The 25,508-nt window shown below is 40.3% G+C and overlaps 1 protein-coding gene across 4 annotated transcripts in view; it reads left to right on the forward strand.

Annotated features, from left to right (window-relative positions):
• Positions 1–332: 332 nt before the first annotated feature.
• The window catches only part of Kansl1 (KAT8 regulatory NSL complex subunit 1), a 120,007-nt gene continuing 94,831 nt past the window's right edge, over positions 333–25,508 (forward strand). For 2 of the 4 annotated variants that reach the window (XM_038326260.1, XM_038326259.1), the window contains exon 1: positions 1,190–2,158. The gene's annotated coding sequence lies outside the window, so the exon portion shown is untranslated. Of the gene's footprint in view, positions 349–1,188; positions 2,159–25,508 lie in introns of those variants that run through there. The other 2 variants (XM_038326255.1, XM_038326261.1) reach the window with 2 other exon arrangements.

Genomic DNA, 25,508 nt, shown 5'->3' on the forward strand with positions numbered 1-25,508 from the left:
GGGGGTGACAGAGAAGAGGACCTGAGGGACTGAGGCTAGGGTTGAGTGATGGATTGCTCTGAAGCTCTGTGGGGATTCCTCGTCTTATTTCTCTCACTAGGCCCTCTTCCAGCTCTGTCCAGCTCAAGCCTCTCCTTTCCAATGGCCGAGACAGAGATAGAGAGATACAGAGACAGAGACGCCGAGGCACCAGCATCTCTCCCCCCAATCGTCCCGCCCAACAGCTCTGACGGACGTCTACTTTTAGCCAATGGCGCACGCGAATTACCCTAGACGGGCCAATGAGAGACAGAGGAGGGCGGAAGCTTGCCCGCCCCCCCCCACTCTAGGCTTGGTTGAGCCGTGCAGGTAGGTCCGGGGCCGGGGGAGCTGCCGTTGGCACTGCTGCCCCGGGGGGTGGGGGCGCGGCGGGTCGTGGTGATGGTGGCGCAGAGTGGGGCGTCCCGTCTCGGGGACGCCGCGGAAGACGCCGCTGCGGGGCGGAGGGAGGCTGAGGGGTCGCGGGAGCGGGCGCCGCCGAGGGCCCTGAAGGCGGCCAGGCTGAGGACGCGGGGACGCATGTGTGGGGCGCGGAGACCCCCGGCCGGCGCCCACCCGCAAAGCCTGGGCCTCGGGCCGTGGGTCGCGGCGGACCCGGAGGCTGGCGGTCGGCCGGCCTGTGGCGGAGGGGGGGGTCGCCGAGCGGAGCCCCGGGGCGCCAGGCCGAGCGAGGTGGGACGGACCGCGGCGGGCAGGACGGGAAGCGGCATCCCGCGGGCCGCCCCCTCCTGAGGCAAGTCGGGCAACGGCCAGAGGCTCCGGGCCGCGAGCCCCGGCCACGGTCGCCCCCTCCTAACAATGGGGACCGGGCTGGAGGAGTCGCGGGCCGCGGGGGGTGGGGGAAGCTCCGGGACGAGGGTCCGAGGCGGGGGAGGGGCGCGGACTCGCCGCCCGGGGGTCGCATCTCGTCGCGTCACGGGGTGGGGGCGGGGGGCGCTCAGGCTTGCCTGAGAGTCGGGTCAAGAGTCAAACTCCTCTGGTCCCCACCCCCCAAATCCGATGAGCGGTTAGCAAAGTGATGCCAAGTCTCCCTAATCGAAGTGACAAAACGCGGAGAGGGAGCAAACCCACTCCAGAGCTTTATTTATTTATTTATTTATTTTAAAAAAACGGGGGACTTTGATTTTAAGAAATTATTTTTAAAGAGGTGAGTGTGTTATTTTGTGTTCCTACTCGGGCAAGCCTCCATTTTAAGTGAAGCAGTAACTGGTTAAGCTGGAATTTTCATTCAGGCTTAGGACTTAAGGCTCCTACAAGGGTCATTTAGTCCATCCTTCTGAGTCCCTGCAAACCTAACACCCTCCATCTTCAAAATCAGTCTTCTGGTCTGCTTTTAAAGATCTCTGGGCAAGAAGGGGTCTTCCCCCCACCCCCTTTTTTTTTTTTGCTTGTATTACTAAAGTGAAGAATAGTTATTTTTATTTTTATTATTATTACTATTATTATTTAGAATCAGCTCTGAAGCAATTTTAAGAAAAGTTAGGACATAGGAATTGTCAGAAAGGTTTTAGGTTTATTAAATAAAAGTAGCTGTAGACTTTTTCAGGTGGTTAGTTAATAAATCATTTTCAGAAGTGCTTATGAAATTCTATGGGAGAATAACTTTTCCTCTGGGATTTTGATTTTCTTAATCTTTGATAAGCAGTTTCCGATTATTTAAAATTTATGTTCTTTGATGTAAAATATTTCTACATCTAGAGATACATATATGCACTTCCCAAAGTAAATTCTGTATCTTACCTTTTTGTTTGTTTGATATCATCTCAGTAAGTAGCCTTACCTGACAGCTCCCCCCACCTCCCTCTGTCTACCAGGCTGGTGTTGAATTCCTAGACAACAGCCTGCCTCAGCCTCCTCTGTGCTGGGATTAAAGGTGTGCACCACACCTAGCACTTGTACACTTTTTAGGATGGGAAGGCTCTTGGCACTTAATATCCTTCCCAGATAGAATAAGCTATTTACATATTCTAGATTCTTCCATCTAAATGAAAACTCCTCCTTTTCAGATCTTCCCACTATCCGTGGTAACTGAGGGAATTCCTTAGTCTCTTCCTGCTTCTTTCTGAGTCTCATCTAAACTATTCCTGACACTATGAATGCTATCTGGATGCCTCTTAAGGTAAGATGGATTGGCTTTTCCTTATTACTTCATATGTGTATTTTAGAAGCAAAAATATTTGTTTATTTATTTGTGTTTTGAGACAGGGTCACATTGTAGCCTGGGCTGATCTGTAACTTTTTAGGTTGCTGAGCTTGGTCTTAACTTGAACGTCCTACCTCAACATTCCAAAAGATAGGATTATAGGTGTTGGCCTCTGCCCAGATCTATCTAGAGTGTTCTTGAATTTGCTATTCTTCAATTACCTTGCAGTATACTCATCCTCAGAACAATTAGCATCTTAGAATTTGTATTATTGCTGTTCTTGGTTATTGATGTTAAAATATTAATGAAGTTCTCAAATTTACTTTTATTGTAATGATGAGTCCATTTTTTAAACTTTAAATTATTACAGCTTACATATTTGTAAAATTCTGTTCTAAACCTGGTAGATGGGTTGGCAATTCAGACTTCGAGGTCCATTTTCAAACAGGTACTTTGGAGTCATATGAACTTGGGTGTGTCCCACTTTTGCAAATCAGTAGCTGATTCATGTGTTACAAAAGATGTGTCATTAACCATTTGTTTACTCTGAAGTTTCATATAGTATATTAAGGTTTATGTGTACAGCTCTTTGAATGCCGTGCTGCTCCTTAGGCCAGTGCGTGAACCCTTTACACTAATGTTTTTCAACAGGTAGCCATGTGTCCTTTCTTTCACAGGGCGAACCTTTCTTATTTGGGCAATGTGGACGGTGACCATTTGATTAAAAAAGCTTTCCATGATTGTTCTTTGTCTCTTATGGCTCTTTCTGATCTGGTTAGAGATGGCAAAAGAACTCTTGGTTAGGACTAAACAGAGGACAAAGCTTAAGGCGTGAGAGTGAGGAAGTGAGAGGAAGGACCAAGAACTGATAAGTAGCGCTAGAAGTCCTCTGTCAGCCTGGCCTTCCTCGAGAGTTAGATAATGATATAGTTAAGATTGTTTCCTGGTGATCTGCTCAGCTAGTGCCAGAATAGTGTACTGGGGGAAATCAGAATAATACAGTCTGTGCAACCTAAATATTTGGACTTTGGGGAAATCTTTAGGTAATGTAGACTGAATCTTATCCTCATGTATGTTCTGGCTGCTATTGTTGGATAATGAGTTGAACATTGTTGGCGAATGGATAAGGGTCCAAGGCGACACATTCTTTCCAGCCTTTTCCTCGTGGTACAGTTCGAGGGGTTGAATGGGGAAGCAGCCTATAATTCGAGTACCTAGGAACTGAAAGACCTTGTATAATTGTGTTTCCACTTCTTTTTTATTAAAATATATTTATTTTTATTTATGTGCGTTGTTGTTTTGCTTGCATGTATATCTGTGTGAAGTCTCAGAACTCCTGGGGCCAGAGTTACAGACAATGGTGTGAACTGCCATGTGGGTACTGGGAATTGAACCCAGGTCCTTTGGAAGTGCTCCTGCTGAGCATGTCTCCAGCCCCCGTGTTTCCGCTTTTTAACAATTGTTTTGTGCTAGGACTTGCTGACCTCTGTGATTAGTATATTAGATTTCATGTTGCCGTTTCTTTGGCATTAAGATATTAAATATACTGAGGCCTACTTTTTAGAAATGTGTGTAGTGTTTAATGTTTTACCTCTAATTTTTGGTAAATTTGGGGTATTATAATACTGTAACCTCTACTGTTAGATCAGAGTCCTTTGGCATGACAAAAATACAGACCAAAAGTCAGTATCCTATAGTGTGTATGAATTATTACCTATTAACTACTTGGAAAAATGTAGTTATGTAACCGTCTTGGTTTTTTTATGTTCCCTACCAATTGTTTGATCAGCGTAAAACGTGCTAAGTCTAAACTTTGTTGTTTTGAGATAGAACCTTGCTATATGGCCAGGCATTGGTGGCGCATGCCTTTAATCTCAGCACTCGGGAGGCAGGGCAGGTGGATCTCTATGAGTTCGAGGCCAGCCTGGTCTACAAGAGCTAGTTCCAGGACAGGCACCAAAGCTACAGAGAAACCTTGTCTCGAAAAAAAAAAAAAAAAAAAAAAAACACAACTTTTTTTTTTTTTTTTTTTTTGCTATATAGCCTAGACTGGCCTAGAACTCAAATGACTCAGCCTCTCAAGTGCTGAGATTACAGGCATACACCATAAAGAATTTTTCTTCCTTCCCATTTTTATACTTAAGAACATTTCAAAATATATTTAATTTGACAGAAATTGTGCTTTTTTCTGTATTTTCAGATAGGAGTTACATTTTTTTATTTATTAGTATTTTTTGTATATTGGTATTTTGCCTGCAAGTATGTCTATGTGAGGGTGTCAGATCTCCTGGAACTGGAGAGTTGTGAGCTGTCATGTGGATCCTCTGGAAGAGCAGCCAGTGGTCTTAACCACTGAACAATCTCTTCAGCTCTTTGTTTTTTGAAGCAGGGGTGTATCTCTGGCCATCCTGGAACTCACTCTGTAGACCAGGCTGTCCTGTAAATCACAGAGTTACCTTTTCTCTGCCTCCCAAGTGCTGGGATTGAAGGCGAGTGCTGCTACCACCAGTGGTGAGTCAAGTCACATTGTTGTTGTTGTTGTTGTTGTTGTTGTTTCCGCTTCTTAATTTTTTGAGACAGGGTTTCTCTGTAGCTTTGGGGCCTGTCCCGGAACTAGCTCTTGTAGACCAGGCTAACATTGAACTCACAGAGATCCATGCCTGTCTCTGCCTCCTGAGTGCTGCGATTAAAGGTGTGTATGGTTACACCTCACCTAAATTTTTATTTTTAATGTTACTTATTTCTGAGTGTCTGTATATACATAGCTTACATGGGGGAGACAGTTTTCCTTCTGTTGTATGGGTTCTGAGGATCAAACTCAGGTTGACAGACTTGGCTTGTAAGTGTTTTTACCTTTTGAGGTGTCTCACCAGCCTGTTTCTTTATATTTATTTATTTATTTGGTTTTTTGAGACGGGGTTTCTATACCTGTCCTAGAACTCATTGTGTAAACCAGGCTGGCCTCAAACTCAAGAGATCACCTGCCTCCGCTTCCCAAGTGCTGGGATTAAAGGTGTGCATCACCACCTAGCTTTTTTCTTTTTTTTTTTTTTTTTTTTTTTGTGTGTGTGTGTGTATATGTGTGTGTGTGTGTGTGTATATATATATATATATATATATATATATATATATATGTATATGTATACATATGGAGGCCAGAGGTCAATGTTGAGTGTCATCCTCAATCACTGTCCACCATATTTTTTTAAAGACAGGATCTCACTGAACCTGGAGCTTACTACATAGGCTTTGTTACCTGGCCAGTGAGCTCGGGATCTTCTCATCTCCACCTCCTAATGTTTGCGCTGTAGATACTTACTGCTGTTTCTGACCTTTTTGTGGGCAGGGGATCATGGGAGGGGGTTCAAAACAAGGTTAAAATATTATTTCTTTTCACACGTAAAGAATTTTGTTATAACTATCTGTCTGTTATGCTGCTACAGGGTGTATGCGGAGGTCAGAGAACAACTTTATTGAGTTTGCTCTGTCCTTGTACCTTTATATGTTTTCTGTGAATTGAATGGCAAGAGTCTTCCCTGCTGAACCCTCTTGCTTGTTTTTTTAACTTTTTTTTTTTTTGAGACAAGTTCTCACTGTCGCCTTGGCTGGCCTGAAACACTCGATGACTAGGCTGGCTTTGATTGAGAGAGATCTGCTTGCCTCTGCCGCCCAAGTGCTGGGATTAAAGGCATGATCCACTATATTTGGCTTTTTATGACTTTTGTTGTTTGAGTGAAAGCCAAATATTTGAAAACAACATTTAAAAATAAGTAAAAACACTTGGTTCCTTCTGTCCCCCCTTGTGTCTGGATGCAAGGAAGGCTGGGTTTTGAACAGTGGCTGAAGTGATAACCTGAAAATGGTCCAGTAATTTAGTATATGTTGTTTGGGGTGTTAATTATTTTATTTTTAGTTGGTTTTCTTTTTCTTCTTTCTCTTTTGAGCCAGGGTCTCACTGTATAACTCTGGCTGTCCTGGGACTCATAGAGATCCACCTGCCTCAGCCTTCCAAGTGCTAGGATTAAAGGAATGTACTAGCATGCCTGTCAGAATCTTTTTTTGAGACAGGGTTTCTCTGTAGCTTTGGAGCCTGTCCTGGAACTCGCTCTGTAGACCAGGCTGTCCTTGAATTCACAGAGATCTGCCTGCCTCTGCCTCCCAAGTGCTGGGATTAAAGGTGCGCCACCACTGCCCAGCATGCCTGTCAGACTCTTAGTTTAAAAAAATTTTTTTAATTTTAATTATGTGTTTGTGTGTGCTACTTGTGTGTGGGTACCCAGGAAGGCTAGAAGGGGATGTCAGATCTCCTAGAGCTGGAGTTATATAGGTGATGGATGTGCATCACTCAACCTGGATGGGTGTTGGGTTATCATATGTGGGTCCTCGATCTTAACTGCGGCTCTATTTCTCCAGTCCTCAAGAATTACCTCCCTCCCCCCCCCAAACAGGCTATCATGTAGGTCAAGCTGGCTTTGAACTCATGATAGAGCTGAATATGACCTTGAACTCCCCCCTCCTAAGTGCTGGGATTATAGGTGTAAGCCATACCATGCCTGATGTTTTTGTTTGTTTTTAATTTTATGTTATGATTGTTTTGCCTGCATCTATGTATGTGTACCACATGTTTGCCTGGTGTCTAAGGTATTCTGAAGAAGGGATGAAATCCCTTGGAATTGCAACTACAGCTGGTTGTTAACTGCCTTATGGGTGCTGCAAATAGAACTCAGGTCCTCTGTAAGAATAGCAGGGGGTGCTCTTAACCACTGAGCCATCTCTCTAGGTTGCCCCCCCACCCCTTTAAATGTAGCGCTAGTGATCCCAAATCCAGGGCTTCCTGCATGCAGGGCAACATTTTTCCAGCTAAGCTGCATGCTAGTCTAGAGGTTCTCCCCCTACCCCCAAGACAGAGTCTTGGTACATAATCTTGGCTGCTTGGCACTCACTAGGTAGATCAGGCAGGTCTTGAACTGGTGATTCTCTTGCCTTAACCCCTTTGGGATTACTAGTTTATGCCACCATTCCTGGCCAGTGATTTTGAGTTGATTGATGTTGTCTTTTTTAGGAGAGGGCTTCAAGGTCAAGCCCTAAAAAACTTTACTCATGCCAGGCGTGGTGGCACACGCCTTTAATGCCAGTTCGTGTGAGGCAGAGACAGGCAGATCTTTGTGAATTCAAGGTCAGCCTGGTCTGCATAGTGAGTTTCAGGCCAACCAGGGCTACATATTAGACCTTGTCTCAAAAATCAAAAAGCCAACTAACAGAGAACGTCTGTTACACAGTACAGCAAATAAAATGGGTGATGGGTGAGCCTGTCATCAGTGCCACTTCTTGCGAATTTTTGCAGTTTTTTTTGTAGACTTTTTCCCTTTTTTGCCCTAAGAATCATCTGGCTTTCCTTGACCCTGTTTCCTCATCTTGTGTGGGAGTTCTGTGGAAGTCTGTAGTGAGCCCTAAATGACTGTCTGTATGCTGATGATTTGCAGGTGTGTGTTTTCTGGCTCTGACTAGTCTTCTAATCTTCAATCACAGTTACTTCCTTGATATCTCCCTGTAGGTATCTCTTTATATTTTAAGTTTTTAAAATCAGTGTATCAGATATGATTATGACAGAGCAAAGTGGACTCTTACATGTTCTCATTACTTTTGCAAGTCCAACCTCTTTTTATCTTTGGATCCTGATTGCAGACGGTACTGTTATCCTTCCCATCACTCAAGGTGAGTTTCAGTGTCCTCCAGTCTTGTGCCATCTCAGTCACCACTTTAGTTTTTTTTTTTTTTTTTGGTTTTTCGAGACAGGGTTTCTCTGCAGCTTTTTTAGAGCCTGTCCTGGAGCTAGCTCTTGTGGACCAGGCTGGCCTCGAACTCACAGAGATCCACCTGCCTCTGCCTCCCGAGTGCTGGGATTAAAGGCGTGCGCCACCACCGACCACTTTAGTTTTTTAAACTCAGGCTTATGCTTGAATTATTCATTTTCAAGTCGTTAGTTACTATTTATTGTGTATGTCTGTATGCGCACACCCACTACAGTGCACATTGGGAGATCAGAAGACAACTTTCAGGGATCAGATCCACTTTCTACTCCCACTGTGTGGGTCGCCATGATTAAACTCAGGCTCTCAAGGTTGGCAGCAGGCCCCTTTACCTGCTGAGCCATCTTTCTGGCCTACCGCCTTCTTTATAAATGTTTTTCTGCTCATTTTCACTTCTGCTTTCTGTGTTCAGACTTTTTTTTTTCCTACATAACATTTTAGTCACCTCATTTATTCTCTTTGATTGCCATCTATTTTCTAAGCTTCTATCAGAAGTGACCTGGTAAATGTAGATCTTATTAAATGATCATATTCTTTTTCTATTTTGGCTCTTTAAGCTTTTGAGGTACAGTTCAGTTGCTTTAGCCAAGTGCTCTTGATAGCCTGGCTACATCATGTCACACTCAGGCACTCAGAGGTATAGATGTGTTGGCAGTTTCTTCTGTGTTTTCTCTTCCTGGCCCCTGGGCCATCACACAGGCAGGTTTTTTTTTTTGTTTGTTTGTTTTTTTTTTTTTTTTGGGTTTTTACTACCTTTTGGAGAGTTATTTCTCTTCCATTTGTTTTTAAGTGTTTCTGTGTGAATGTATGGAGGCTAGAAAAGGGCCTCAGGTCATTTGGAAAGCTGGAGTGAGCTTTGTGAGGCACCCACAATGGATGCTAACTAAATGGATCTTCTGGAAGAACAAGACGTGCTCTTAATCACTCAGCCATCTCTCTAGCTCTCTCTTCCTTCTGCCTCTTTGCTGTTGTTGTTGATTTTTGTTTTTATTTTTTTGAGACAGGGTTTCTCTGTAAAACAGTCCTAAGTGTCCTGAAACTTGCTTTGTAGACCAGGCTGGCCTCGAACTCACAAAGATCTGCCTGCCTCTGTCTCCCTAGTGCTGGAATTAAAGGTGTGTGCGACCACCACCCAGCTCTCCTCCTACTTCTTTAATAACAGTTATCACAGTAGCATTAACAATAGCACAAGATGTCACTGTATCTTGTGAACCCTGGTCTTTCAGTGTGCAATGCTTGTATTGCTTGCTGTAGGTCTCTTTCACTTTGTGTAGTCCCCAAGTTCTTCTGGGGTGAAGGCTGGCTCTTCTTTTTCTTTCTTTTTTTTTTTTTTTTGAGACAGAGTTTCTCTATGTAATAGCCCTGGCTGTCCTGGAACTCGCTTTTTAGACCAGGCTTCACCTCAAACTCAAGAGATCCACCTGCCTCTACCTCCTGAGTGTTTTTTATTTTCTTTCTTTGCACTTAGTAAATATGTTTGGAGTAGAATGTCTAAGGACACTGGGACATACCTCTTTATTGTTTTTGAGATGATCTTACTCTGTAGCCCAGTCTGACTTGAAATTCACTATGTAGTTCATACTAACGGTGATCTTCCCACTTGGGTCTTCCAAGAACAGTGAGATATACATCTTTAGGACAATAGAAAGGGAAAAGCTGAATCAGTTGTCTGTTTGCCAGTCTTGGCGTAACTCTTTGCTAGTACAGAGTCCAGGCTGGTCAGTGTAAGCAGCTTTGGGATGAGGGCTGGCAGTAGTTACAGTTACATTCTGTGATGCTGAGGACCAAACCTATGACGTAATGCATATTAGGGAAGCACTATTCTACCAGACTATACTATCAGCTCCCCTCCACTCTTCTTTTTTTTCTTCCCAGTACTGAGGATTCAACCTATGACTTGTGCTGGCTTACACTTTATCATTGAGCTGTATCTCAGCCCTTTGCTTCTGTTTGCTTTTGATGATACTCCAGTGTCAAAAAGTAACCAGAATGTTTTCACATAATTAAAGTATAGCGAAATTAATAATGTAGACCTATAATGTACCAGTCAGGCAGTATATTTGGTAGGGAACTGTTAACAATTGTTCTTAAACATTGAGTGATTTTGCCTTCACCTTTTCTAGAACATGTTAAGTAAGTATAAGTTTAAGAGACAAAGAGCACTGTGTGTATGTGGTGTTTGTAACAATAGTTGTATCCAGTTTATCTGCTTCTTATCATAGTTATATATGACCAGCAGGGGGAGCCAAAGTTAATTTATGTGATTATCTCAACTGATTTTCAAGTTTGTCAAGAGAAAGTAAAAATGAAAGTTCACAAAAAGAAACAAATCACCAAGAAGCATATGAAAACCATTTTTATTCTGATAACTAATTAAAGGTATACAAAGTGAATGATTTTCACCTATTAAATTGGCAAATGAAACTGTCAGAGATGCTAAAAATTCTCTAAACACTGCTTGTGGGAATGTGCACTGGACCAAATTTTTCTTCAAGATACTGGGTAGCACATATTAATAAACTTAAAAATGTCCTTCAGTTGGGGTTCCAGCTCTATGAATTTATCCAAAGGGGTAAAGGATATTTATAAAAATTTGTAAATAAAATATTAATTGTAGCATTATTTATACTAAAGAAAATTGAGACTACATCTAAATGGAGCAGCATGATTAATGGGAATATAAAGATAAATTATGCTTAAGGGGAGCTGGAGAGATGGCTCAGCGGTTAAGAGCATTGCCTGCTCTTCCAAAGGTCCTGAGTTCAATCCCTCCCCAACCACACGGTGGCTCACAACCATCTGTAATGAGGTCTGGCGCCCTCTTCTGGCCTGCAGACATACACACAGACAGAATATTGTATACATAATAAATAAATAAGTAAATACATATTTTTAAAAATTATGCTTAAGGGTAAATTTCTTTTTATTCTCTCTCTTTTTTTTTTGCTTCTCGAGACAGGGTTTCTCTGTGTAGCCTTGACTGTTCTGGAACTCACTCTGTAGACCATGCTGTCTTTGAACTCACAGAGATCCTCCTGCCTCTGCCTCCTGAGTGTTGGATTAAAGGGCAAGAGTAAAAATTCAGAATACAGAACTTCTGTACTGTGGTAGACTTTTGGTGCTGTAACTTGTAAAGGGATAGTTATTTACTTTTTAAAAAGTTTACTTTTTATTTTATGTGCATTGGTATTTTTGCCTGTATGTGTCTGGAGGTGTTGGAACCCCTGGAGTTGCAATTACAGACAGTGGTGAGCTGCCATGTGAGCACTGGGAATTAAACCCAGGTCTTCTGGAAGAGCAACCAATGTTTCCATCCGCTGAACCATTTCTTCAGCCTCTATTTACTTTTAAAGATTTATTGTTATTTATATGAGTCATGTGTGTGCAGTGCCCAAGGAAGCCAGAATAGGGCATTGGATCCTCTGGAGTTGGCGGTATAGGCGATTGTGAACCAATTGAAGTGGGTGCTTGGAATTGAACTCAGGTCTTTTCGAAGAGGAACAAGCACTGTTAACTGATGAGCCATCCCTCCAGCTTCTTTTTGGGACAGGGTGTCAGTGTGTGGTGGTAGTGGGCCTGGGACTCTGTATTGACCATGCTGGCCTTAAACTCAGAGTCTGCTTTTGCCTTCCAAGTCCTGGGATTAAAGGCTTGCTCCACCATGTGCTGTTGAAACTTAATAATTAATTAATTTGAGACAAGAGTCTCAATGTGTCGTCCTGCCTCTTCTGGAACTAACAGAGATCTGTCTGTCTCTAACCGCTTAAGTACTGAGATTGAAGGCAGGAACTAACATGCCTGGCTGAAATAAAAATTTTTGAAGATTAAGAAAAGAAGTTTTTAGTTGTGTTTTACTTGAAGAGTATGGATATTTTGCCTGCATGTATGTATATGCACCACCATACTGAGTGCCACTTGATCTCAGAGGTCAGCAGAGGATGTCGGAACTCCAGAAATTGGAGTTATAGTTGGTTGTGGGCTACCATGTAAGTGCTGGGTCCTCTGGAAGAGAAAAAGTGCTCTGAACTGCTGAACCAGCTCTCCAGCTCCTGAAGATTGTTTTGTTTTTGTTTCTTGAAATAGCTTCTCACTCTGCCGGCTGGCCTGTACTGCCTACAGCACTGTTTAAACTAGGCGGGGCTTGATGGTTCTGCTTTTGTCCCCCAGAGTGCTTAGGATTCCAGGTGTTGACCTCCACCTCTGCCTTTTGGAGGATTTTTTTTAAATCTTAAGAATGTCAGGATGCAAGGCTATATAAAAGATTGCAAGTACGAAATAGAAGGCTATGTATTTGTTACACATATAAAAATAAAGAGAATGGAAAGGACTTTGCCAACAAGTTTACTTGCTTTTGGAAAAGTAGAACCAATTTGCTGATAACCCTTTGTCATGTAGTAACTAGAAGCTTCATTGATGTTCTCAACTGTCTCTGACTGGATTGGCACTAAGGAATGTTGGGGTGAGGTTTTGTTACATTTGCCTAAAAAGAACCTTAGGGTTTCTTGAAATTGATTCTATCCTGTAGGATTCTAGGGTGAATTTATCCATATTTGTAAGTAGTTCTTGAAATACGTTTTTAACTTCATATACCTTCTGTTTATAACCCATAGATTTTTCCCTCCATGGTTTGCTTTGTTTTGATTTGTTTTTTTAAAGGTTTATTTATTTATTGTGTATACAGTATTCTGCCTACATGCATGCCTGCACTCCAAAAAGGCACCAGATCTTATTACAGATGATTGTGAGCCACCATGTGGTTGCTGGGAATTGAACTCAGGACCTTTAGACAAGCAGGCAGTGCTCTTAACCACTGAGCCATCTCCCATTGTATTTTGTTTTTTAAGACAGAGTTTCTCAGAGTTTCCTGACTGTTCTGGAACTCACTCTGTAGACCAGACTGGCCTCAAACTCAGAGATCCACCTGCCTTTATGTCCCAAGTGCTGTGATTAAAGGTGTGAGCCATCACTGCCCTCCTAATTTTAATTTTTTATGTAGAGGTGTTTTGCCTTCACGTATGTCTGTGTGCTATGCTTATACAGTACAGAAGAGGGCATTGGATCCCCTGGGGCTAGAGTTACAGCCAGTAAATGAGTTGCCAGTGGAGGTGCTGGGAATTGAACCCGTGTCCTCTTAGGGGCAACCAATGCTCTTAACCACTGAACCATATCTCCAGCACTGGATTTTTCTGTCTTTTAAAAATAAATCGCATTGTCCCTTGGCTTTCATATTTTTTCAGTTGAAGATGCATGGTTTTAAATTTAATATTCAGGAAAACCTGCCTTAGCCTCTTCGTTCCTTTAACCTTTTCTGGGTCTTTGGCAGCTTGATTTCCTCTCCTGGATTTATAATAATCACCCAGACCTACCTTTTCATTTCCTTTATCTTATTTTGAGACAGAGTCTTGCTATGTAGACTTCAAGGCCCGGCTTTAGCTTTCACATTCTGGGGTTACAGGTGTATGCTACCACACTTGGTATTTATTACTTACTTGAGTTTTGAGATGGGACTCATAGAGCCTAGGCAGGCCTTCAACTCACCTGTAATTCTCCTGTTCTCCTTTATGAGTTTTGGAACTATAGGATGGTTTATGTGGTACTGGGGATGGCTTCCAGTGCTTCAAGCGTATCACAAAAGCACTCTGCTAGCTGAACTACATCCTATCCCTGGTTTTATTTTTCTGTTAAAATTTTTTGTACATTTATTTATTTTGTATATATGCTTGTGTATGTATGCGATCACAGAAGCATACCATGGAAATTGTGTGGCGATCACAGGACAACTTGTATGAGTTAGTTTCTCTTCTTCCACTGTGTGGGTTCCCAGGGTTGAATTCAGGCTGTCATAAAGCTTGGAAACAGGACTTTATTTACCTCCTAGGCCATTTGCTGGCCTGAGGCTTTTATTTTTTAATACTATTTTTTTGAGCTCTGTAGGTAGCGCATACTTGTAAATACCAACACTTGGAAGATTGAGGCAGGAGGATCAACTTGAGTTTGAGGCCAGCTGGGGCTATATAGTGAATTCAGGGGCAACGTGGATGACAAAACAAGACTCTGTCTTAAAGTACTATCCCCAGCCTCCCATTAAAACGTGAGGCTGTGTTTTAGGTACAGCTAAACTGTGATTTGGTAGAATAGAAAAGTAAGTTTTTCTTTTTGTTTGTGGTCTTTTCTTTGTTGTGAATAGAATTTTTTCTTTTAATTTTAGTTTCCCTTTCTCTTTTTACATAGAGCATTTATTATACAATGTAAAAATATTCTATAATTATTCAAAAATACCTTTTAATCGAAAACATGATACCTTTAAATACAGCTTAGATTTTATTGTATAGATACAGTGGCACACTTGCTAGTTTCTGTCTGTAATTGTCTTTTCTTAGTAGGCTCTTAAAATGAAAGCAGAGTAAATGTTACCTTGCTAGTTGGGTGAAATCATTAGAAAGTTGGTTTCAAGTGTATCCCTCTGGATTTTTAATTTTGTCTACACAGGAACTGCCTGGAGCAAGAGCAGTTTCCCTTCAGCTGGACACAGCTGCAATATTTAGGCAGCGTCCATGCTTGCTGAAATATTCGGCCAGCTGGAAAGAAAACCTAGGTTTTGCAAATATTTCTCATTTGATATACTTACTTAGAAATCCTTTATCTCTTAGTTTTTCTAACTTGGTGTGGTTTTGTATTTGGGAATATCATACTTCCATCTGCAACACATGACATTTCTTACATATTTTTCATATATTTATTAAATGTAGAATATAACTTTTCTAAAACATTGTCCAGGATCAGTCTTCCATTTATTTCTTTTTATTTGGCACATAATTTTTATGTTTAGTCCCACCCCGTCTATAGTAAATGTTCCCCATTCTCTGGTCTCTTATTTTTTTTTTTAAAAAAGACCATTTATGCCGGGCGGTGGTGGCGCACGTCTTTAATCCCCAGCACTTGGCAGGCAGAAGCAGGTGGATCTCTGAGTTCGAGGCCAGCCTGGTCTACAAGAGCTAGTTCCAGGACAGGCTCTAATGATACACAGAGGAACCCTGTCTCAAAAAACCAAAAAAAAAAAGAAAAAGATTTACTTGACCCTTTTTCAATTTTCACATAAAAGCACACGTAAATATTACTAATAAATTATAAATTTATTAATATTATTAATAAAATATAAATTTATTATAAATTCCATAATTTTCAGAGAATTTTTGTAGACTAGAATGTGATACTCTTTTTTGAGCCAGGGTGTCTTTTCCTTGCTAATATGTCTGTGATTCCATCTCATGTAATATTCATGCTAACGTCTCTGATTTGCCTTTTTATTTTTTTATTTTTATTTATTTATTTTTTTTGGTTTTTTGAGACAGGGTTTCTCTGTAGCTTTGGAGCCTGTCCTGGAAGTAGTTTTTTAGACCAGACTGGCCTCGAACTCACAGAGATCCGCCTGCCTCTGCCTCCCGAGTGCTGGGATTAAAGGTGTGTGCCACCACCGCCAGGCTGATTTGCCATTTCTTGAGTAAATGGAAGTTACATTGACATTTTTATTCAGTAAGTATTTATTGAGTAGCTCAACATGCAAAGAGTTGAACAGGGGATTGGATAAATGCTGCTAAAGAAAACAGATCCCAGTTCCGTCTGGGACTTAGATATCATTTCTTCTGCATGAATGCTAGCTAGTATGTTTTCCTGAACAGTCTTGTAATTGAAACTTTAAATATCTGTCTGACATCTGATCCATCAGTTTGGAAGGATCTTACATGTTTAAAGATGGATTTGGTTTACAATTAGTAATTTGTATGCTATAAAGAATGATTTAGAAGTAGATTTTCTCCCTTGTATCTTCTCTAGTAAACATTGAATTAAATAAAAGTTGTAATTAAATTAAACATTGAATTAAATCAAAGCTGTTCTGCTTTGATCACTGTTAATAATCTATTTATGAAATGACCCTTCATCTTTTAGTAGTTTTGCATTTCCCTCCCTCCCTCTCTTTTCCCTCTCTTCTCTCTCTCTCTCTCTCTCTCTCTCTCTCTCTCTCTCTCTCTCTCTCTCTCTCTCTCTCTCTCTCTCTTTCTTTTAAAAGACCCTGTCTTGAGTCTATGCTGTCCTGGAACTCAGTACATATCTCAAGCTAACCTTGGTTGCTTAGCAATCTTCTGATTGCAGGCCTGAAATATCACTCCTAGCACTGCATTTGGTTCTGTAGATGAAGGCTGCTGTACCTAACTTACCATGGGCTCTGGGAATTAGGACTTAGGTTTCCACACTTGCTTATTGAGTGTTTTAACTACTGAGCACATCCCAAAGAAGTTAACTTCTCATTGTAATTCAAAAGTTCTATTATATATGTATGTATTAGGGAGCTCTAATATTTTTGGAGAAAATATATTTATTTAAAATTTACATATAATTTCTCAAATTTTCTGCTGTTAAATGTGGAATATTGAATATGGTTATTATTATTGTGCTTTCCATGTTTTCAAGTCAGTGAACTTTAGTGTTAAAGAAACCTTGCTTTCAGTGTTTTGTTGCTCTTGCAAAGGACACAGGTTTGATTGCCAGCAAACATAGGGGCTCATAGCCATCTGTAACTTCATTCCCAGGGGATACAGTTCTGATCTCAGTAGGCACCAGGCATACATGTGGTACACATATATCTGTGTGGACAAAACATTCATACACATAAAAGAAAGGAAAAAAAACTTTAAAAAAAGAGAGAGAGAACCTTGATTCAGACTAATGAAAGCTTTCATATTATATATGAGGACATTTAGAACAATAAAGTCATTTCTCAAAAGTCACATGTCTGCTTCAGGTGTGTGTGTGTGTGTGTGTGTGTGTGTGTGTGTGTGTATCGTGAAATTTAGCCCAACATTGTCATCAGTCCAGTGACTCCAGGACTCCAGTGACTTATTCTAATCATAATTAGATCCGATTGTATGCAGAAAAAGCGCTGTTGATTTACAGGTGAGAAAGACAAAATGGTTAGGATGAGTTGACTGGTGGTCATATTCTCTGTCTAGCACACCCTCTCCTAGGTGCTCATAGTTTAGAATGAGAGCACCTTTATGCCCTGGATTGTTTGGGTAACAAGAATGGCCAGTACTTTCTCTTTGAATTACCCTTTTATAAGTGCCTTGCCAGCCATCTTTTACAATATTCTTTAGGCAGTGTATAATACAGTTGTTTTTGTTTAAACTTTTAAAATAATAATATATTCTAGCCCTAAGTCCCTGAAGATAACTTTTCCAGTAATTGGATTTTATGTTCCTCAAACTCTTGAATGCACTGATCTCCTAGCTGCTGTTAGTCTGGTAGACGACTGATTATATCTGTGACATTCCGGTCGTCTTCATTTATTCTCTCATGGCGTAATTTAGAGTAACTTCAGTTTGAAGGAAACCTAAGTTTCCCATACATGCATTATTAGCAGTGAAGTTGGAAGTCTGACATGAAATCAGATTAGTGCACTTAGGTAATTTCTTAAGGAGAAATTCAGGGCAGAAGTATGTTTTTTTTGTTGTTTGTTTTGGTTTTTTTTTTTTTTTGTTTTGTTTTTTGTTTTTTTTTTTTGTTTTTTGTTTTTTTTTTTTGTTTTTCGAGACAGGGTTTCCCTGTAGATTCTAGAGCCTGTCCTGGAACTAGCTCTTGTAGACCAGGCTGGCCTCGAACTCGCAGAGATCCGCCTGCCTCTGCCTCCCGAGTGCTGGGACTACAGGCGTGAGCCACCACCGCCCGGCTCAGAAGTATGTTTTGTCTTTTAATATTTCACAAGTGGTTTACAGTTAGCAAAGTGAAGTTGTTTAGAAATTAAATACTTTAACTCAATCTTTTAAAAATTTGTTTAGCTATCTATTTATTGATATTTTCAAGACAAGGTTTCTCAGAGTAGCCCTGGCTGTCCTGGAACTAGCTCTGAAGACCAGACTGACCTCAAACTCAGAGATCCACCTGCTTCTGCTAGGATTAAAGGCATGCACCACCAAACCTGGCAACAAATTTGTTTTTAAAAAAGTATTTTACATATGTGTGTGTGTATGGTCATGTGTATGCAGTTGCATTTGTATATGTGTGTATATATATGAGCATATGTGTGTATATATGGGCATATGTGTTTTAGGTGCACATGTCTGTATGTGTTTATATGAAGGTTGAGGTTTGTGCTGAGAATCATCCTCAGTTGCTCTTGTACCTTATTGATTGAGGCTGGTCCAGTAGTATGACTAGCCAGCTTGCTACAGGAAATCTACTTTTGAGACTGAAGGTACAGGCAGGCTGCCATGCCCACTCTGTGTTTATGAGGGTTCTGAGGATCTGAACTCTGTACATTCTTGCATAGCAAACACTTTAATCACTGATCCACCTCCCCAGTAGAAATATAATTACTATATGTGCAGTGGTGGTGCATGCCTTTAATGTCAATATTTGGGAGGTATAGCAGAGGCAGGCAGATCTCTGAATTCGAGGCCAGCCTGGTCTAGGAAGCAAGTTCCACAGGACAGTAAGTGTTGTTACCCTGGTCGTATTATTAGTATATTGACATGACGTAGCCTTATTGGATTTATTAGTGCCAATATTTTGTGATTTCCTCCTTGTGTTTTCTGATGTTTCTATTCTTTAGACAGGATCTCTCTTATGCATCCCAGGCTGAACTCAGATTTGCTATGTAGTAGTATGGTTAGCCTTCTGCTTCCACTTCTAAGTGTTTGGGGATTACAGGCATATGCCGTACCCAGTTAGTTCTGTATAGGATTTTCTTTTCTTTTTTTAAATACTAAATTAATTTATGTGCATTGGTGTTTTACCTGCATATAAGTCTGTATGAGGGTGTCAGGTCCCCTTGAACTGAAGTTACAGACACTTGTGAGCTGCTATGTGGGTCCTGGGAATTGAACCTAGGTCCTCGGTAAGATCAATCAGTGCTATTAACTGTTAAGCCATCTCTCTAGCCCTAGGATTTTTTTATATACAAGATTATATTCTCTGCAAATAAAAGTGGTCTTATTTTTTCTTTTTTATCAGATGTTTTTATTTTTTCTTGACTACTTGCATATGCTAGATAACCTTTAGTACAATATTGACTAGAAGTAGTAATAGTGTACATAATTGTTTTATTCTTGATCTTAGAGGAAAGCATTTTTCTACCAAGATTTTGAATCTGGTCTTGCTCAGCTTTAATTCTAGTACTTGAAAAGCAGAGACAGTGGATCTCTGTAAGTTCAAGGCTTGCCTAGTCTAAATAGTAAGTTCCAGACAAGCCAGGGCTACACAGTGAGACCCTGTCCTCCCTGCAAACTCCCTTTCCCCCAAAGTATGTATGTTATACCCACGTTCTCTCTCTCTCTCTCTCTCGCTCTCTCGCTCTGGTTTTATAGCAGTGTAGATCTATTATATTCCTGGCACTCAAGAGTCTGAAGTGGGAGGTTGGCTACAAGTTCAAGACAGCCTAAGCTTCATAGCAAATCTTAGAAAAAAACAAAAATCAGCCAGGTGGTGGTGGCGCACGCCTTTAATCCCAGCACTCGGGAGGCAGAGGCAGCAGATCTCTGAGTTCTAGGCCAGCCTAGTCTAAAAGAGCTAGTTCCAGGACAGGCTCCAAAGCAACACAGAGAAACCCTGTCTCAAAAAACTAAAGGAAAAAAAAAACTCAACTATGAATTCTTCATAGCTACCATTTAATCAAGTTGAGGAAGTTTCCTTCAGTTTCTAGCTTGTTAAATTCTATTTTTGTTTCGTTCTGTTTTTTGAGACAGGTTTTTTTACGTGTAGCTTCAGATCCTGTCTTGGAACTACCTGTATAGATCAGGCTAGCCTTGAATTTACAGAGATCTGCCTGTTTCTGCCTCCTGAGTACTGGGATTAAAGGTGTGTGCCACCATTACCTGATTCTTAAATATCTTTTATTATAATTTGCCAAGTGATTTTTTAAAAAAAAAATTTAGATTGTCACATGGGCATTGATTTTTTTTTTTAAAGATTGATTTTTATTTGTGTGGGTGTTTGGCCTGTATGTATGTCATGTATCTACATGTGCACAGTGCCTAAGGAAACCAGAAGAGGGTGTTGGGACTGGAGTTGTAGTCATCCATGTGCTAGTACTCTGTACTGCTGAGCCATCTCTCCAGCTCTAGTCATGCGGGTTTTTGACCTCTAATAACATTGTGTATTACAACAGCTGTCAAACTAACCTTGAATTACTGGAAGAAAACCACATTTAGCAAAGGTCATTCTTTTTTTTGTGTGTTTTTGAATTCATTTTTGCTTTAAAGGATTTTTATAACTATATCATAAGGACATTGATCTGATCTGTATAATTTTATCATGTGGTTTTGTCTGGTTTTGGTATCAGAGTGATAATGACTTCAATCGAGATATGTCTAATTTCCCAATAACTCAACAAAGACAAAAAGTTAAAGGTATAACTAATGTTTAAAAGTCTGTTAAAGACTGAAGAAACCTAGAAATATCTCCTGGGGCAACAGCAAACACTTGAGAATGGAAAAGGCAGAATTAAATATGATTTGATTAGGTAACAAAATTGCCCTTTGTAAATCTTTTACTTATTTTGAGACACTTAGGGTAGAGGTGACAAGTCTAACACTTTAGGTCCCTGTCGCCTACTTGGCTCCCTTAACTTTTCTTTTAATTGGGGTACTTGCATTACTACCTCATTTTGGTTATGCTTTTAAGTAACAACTTCATTTTGGACTTCTTGTAATGATTTAGGCAGTCTTCTGAAAAAGGTGCAAGAAGAGAGACGTGGAAGCGACTAACATCTTACTAATTGATCTTTGTCAATTGATAGCTTTCATCTTTTTTCGATAGCTTTCAACTTTTTTCTTTTACCATTTTAAAAATAACATTGTGTAGATTTAATGTTTTTTTTTTCTATAGATCAAGTTGGCCTCGAACTTTCAGAGATCCGCCTGCCTCTATCTCCCAAGTGCTGGAACTAAAGGTGCGCAGCCCAAGGTTTTATTTAAAAAAAAATTATTTTGTTTTTGAAGCAGGGTCTTACACTCTGAGTCCCTGGCATTTCTGCAACTTGTTATGTAGATCAGACTGGCTCTAGAGCTCCTAAGTGCTTAGGTTAAAGGTCTGTGCTGTCCTGCTCAGCTGGACAAGGTCATGTTTTGATAGTACTACCATAGATATTCTAGGAATTGCGAGTTTTTTTTGTTCCCCTCCTTCTTTTAGCATAGTTTTGTTTGTCCCAAAAGTCACTCACTATATAACCCAGGCTGTCCATGAACTCTTGTTCCCTCTGTCTTGTTCTCCCCAGTACTAGGTTTACAGGTGTGTAGTATATTGCCTAGTATTTATTTTTTTAAAAAATTATTTTAGAACTATCTTATGTATATGACTCTTTTGCATATGTGTATATGTATATGCATGCCTATTGCTTTGCAGAGGTCAGAAGAAGGTGTTGGATTCTGGATGGTTGTGAGCCATTATGTGGGCGCTGGGAATCAAACCTAGGTCCTCTGCAGACATGTGTCCAGCCCATCTTCCTTTTTTAAGGTAGGGTCTGGCTGTGTGGATGAGGCTGGCCTATGCTTGAGATCCTTCTACCTTGACCTCTCTTGTAGCTGATATTATAAACACAACACCAGCATGCCTGTCTTTTCCTCTTCTTTTAACATAGAAAATAGTTTCAATTTGTTATTATATGGTTTTTGTTTTTGCTTGAAATTAGTTTATTTGGGATAATTTTGTTAAATTTGTGGGTTTTTTTTGTTTGTTTGTTTGTTTTTTTTTGAAGACAGGGTTTCTCTGTAGCTTTTGGAGCCTGTCCTGGAACTAGCTCTTGTAGACCAGGCTGCTCGCAAACTCACAGAGATCCGCCTGCCTCTGCCTCCTGAGTGCTGGGATTAAAGGTGTGCACCACCACCGCCCGGCTAAATTTGTGTCTTAATGTCTTAATGTGATTGTAGGAATTAATATGGAATGTGGTTGAAAATAATACTGAATTTTTTTTCTTAGTCCAACTCAAATATGAAAAAACTATTGAGGAAATTATAGGATTTTTTTTTTTAGTAAATGAATGACAAAGGTAAGATAGAGACTTAAGCATTTCCTGAATTTTAGTCATGTTCTTATGTTCTCAGTAACATAACATCTCTTTGATAATTTTGTGCCCTTGATGATTTGTTGGATGTCTTCAGGTTTCATCATCTGAACATGTGATTTTTTTTGTGTGTGGGTTTTGCAGTGTGCGTCTCTCTAGGAATGGTCTGAGTTAGTTGTTCTTCTACCCTCTATCCAAGTGCTCCCAGAATCTTGTTATAAATACCTTCTCTGCCAAGCATGGTAGTGCAAGCCTGTGAACCTACCATTTGGGAGTCAGAGGCAGGGGCGGTTCATGAGCTCAAGGCTAGCCTGACCTACATAGGGAGATCTTGTCTCAAAGAAGAAAATCAATTAATGATTATTAATAAACAGAAAACTTCTCTGTTTTGGAAAAGATAACAGTTTTGTGTTTTGTTACATAATTTTGTTTATCTTGGCAGAAGTATTGCTGATTTTCTTACAATATTTGTTTAAATTAACACCCAAACAAATTTTCTCCTTTTTTTTTTTTTTTTTTTCTTGAGACAGGGACTCTATTGTATAGCTCTGGTTATCCTGGAATTCGCTATGTAGACCAAACTGGCCTCAAACTCAAAGAGTTTGCCTGCCTCTGCCTCTGGAGTACTGGTATTAAAGTGATAATGGTTTTTTTTTAACCACACCTAGCTAGTTTTTCATTTTTATTCAGTAGCTTCAGACCTTTCTTTTTTTTTTTATACAGATTTTTTTTATTTAGTATATGAGTGCTCTATATGCATGTATGTTTGCAGGACAGAAGAGGGAATCAGACAGATGACATCAAATCCCATTATAGGTGGCTGTGAGTCACCATGTTGTTGCAGGGAATTCAATTCAGGACCTCTGGAAGAGCAGCTAGTGCCCTTAGCCACTGAGGCATCTCTCCAGCTCCCTGCTTTAGATACTTCTTATTCTATCGATGTATGTTTTTATGTATACATAGAACCCCAAATTCAGTGGCTTTAGAAAGAATGGTTAGGCTGGAGAGATAGCTCAGTGAGTACTTGTTGTACAAGCACAAATACCTCAATTTGAACACCTAGCATCCTCATAAAAGTGATGCACTGTCTGTCTGAGGTCAGAAACAGGTAGATCTAAGAGTTTGTGGCTACTAGCCTAGCCAAAATGGGTGAACTTTGGTTCAAACTCTGTCTCAAAAAATAAGTGTAAAGCAATATAGTACAGCTGAAGTCTTCCTTGGGCCTCCTTATGGTTATGTGCATTCACATAGATAATGTGCTTCCCCAACACAAACCCAGAAACATACACAGAGACACGGACGTGGGGCTTGGGGGTGGAATGACCCTGCCTTAGAATGATGCACCTTTCCATTGGAGGGAACGATGTCACCTTTCAAAATCCCTACTTTCGCCATGCTGTCAGAACAGATTTTATGTTTTTTTTTTTTTGTATTTTTAGAATTGGCAACTAACTTATGAAAAATTATTTATTGACTTATTTAGACATGGTTTCATGTATCTCTTGCTGACCTTGAACTAATTCTGATAGTGGAAGATAATGCCTACCTCCACCTAAGTATTGAGATTACAGGTTTGGCCATCGTGTCTGGAGTATGCAGTGACGGGTTGGCTGGGATTTTGTGCCTGCTAGGTAAGCTCTCTGCCAATGTGGAGTCACCCTTCCTGGCCCAGGCTGGCATCAAATTCAGGATTTTCCTGCATTAGACTCCTGAATAGCTGAGATTACAATGTGCTATTGTGATGGCTTGGGTTGAATTTTAATGCTATCTTTTGAATTATTCCCAGGTTATTTCTAGATTAAGAAGTGCTTTCACAGTTAGGGCTTTGAATGTTACTGTTTTAGTTGCTAACATAGTTAAATCATGAAGTTGCTTTAGAAGTTTTTTGTTTGTTTGTTTGTTTGAGATATGGTTTCTCTGTGTAATGGCCCTGACTGACCTGGAATCTACTTTGTAGACCAGGCTGACCTAGAACTAACAGAGATCCACTACCTTTGCCCTCCTTAGTGCTGGGATTAAAGGTGTGTGCCACCACCAAGCCCAGCTTTATTTTTTTTCTTTATGAATATTAGATTAGTTCTATAGTGAGAGTATATTTATGTAATTCTGGAGCTGTGGTATTAGTATGAATAGGAAAATTGTCTTGATTTTTAGGTGGGATTTATAAAAGGAAAGCTAACCAGGTAGTATAGTGATATTTTATTTATGTTTTAATAAATAAAACTTGCCTAACGATCAAAAGGGCAAAACTAAGCCACTAAAGGTCAGGCATTCATGTGTGTCACCACTTTGGATGTATACGTTGTTCAGCCTAGATATAATAGGGAGGGCCTTGGACCTTCCACAAAGCAATGTGCCTTATCCTCTCTGAGGATTAGATGGGGGTGGGGTGGGAGGGTGTGTGGAAGGAGTGGGAGGAGAGGAGGGAGTGGGAACTTGGATTGGTAGTTTTTAAAAAATCTAATAAATTTAAAAGAAAAAGGAAAAAAAAAAGAGTCCCATGCTGTACCAAACTGAGCTAGGAAGGCACTCAGAACACAGAGGCAGATGGATCTCTGTGAGTTTGAGGCCATTCTGGCCTACAGAGCAAGTTCCAGGACGGCCAAGACTACACAGAGAAACCCCGTTTTGACAAACAAAACAAAACAAAAAGGAGGGGGGAGGGAGACTATATCTTTTTTTTTTTTTGAACAGGTTCTCCTGGAGCGCATACTCTAGAATTTGAGAAATAAATCCTTATGAAATAAATCCTTATGTTCTGACTTAAGGTGTGAGAATTGTAACTCCAGCTGGTTTAAATAAGCAAATATTGTATTGTTTTTATATAGCTGGAAGTCCAGAAGTCATCAAGATGTCAGAATTAGTTGTTACAATGATGTAACTGTCATCAGGGCCAAAGTCAATGCCAGCTATCTATCCATTCTTATATTTTGATGCTGGTGGCATCTTAATGGTGTAAGATAACTTAACAGTTTAAAGTGTTAGTGTCTGTGTGTGTGGGGGGTACTAGTTTTTTATTTTAAGATGGATGGCTTTCTCCCAGTTCTCTCAGAGTCTTCCTAGGTGGCTTCCACGCTTACTTTTTGTTCGGTCGTAATTAATCACCAGTAAAATATTTGGCCAGTTGGACAGTCCAACTATGACTATTCTAAAAGTTAGGCTAAAAATGTCTATATTTTGTTTGCTTGTTTGAAACAAGATACATAGTACTAGCTGGTCTGGAACTAACTATGTAGACCAGGCTAGCTTTGAACTGAGAGATCTGCCTGCTTCTGCTTCCCTAGTACCAAAATGAAAGGAGTGGGCCACCATGAACTGGCTAGCTAGATCATCAAGTTTTTAAGAATTGGGATAGTAGGAAGATCATGTTGTGATGAGTTTCTTTCACTAATATTGAAGTATACATTGAAGAAAGCTTAGCCTTGTTTGGTATTGCCATTCTTCTAATTTGGATTTCATAATC

The sequence above is a fragment of the Arvicola amphibius genome, chromosome 4 (assembly GCF_903992535.2).
Source record: "Arvicola amphibius chromosome 4, mArvAmp1.2, whole genome shotgun sequence".
Lineage (NCBI taxonomy): Eukaryota > Metazoa > Chordata > Mammalia > Rodentia > Cricetidae > Arvicola > Arvicola amphibius.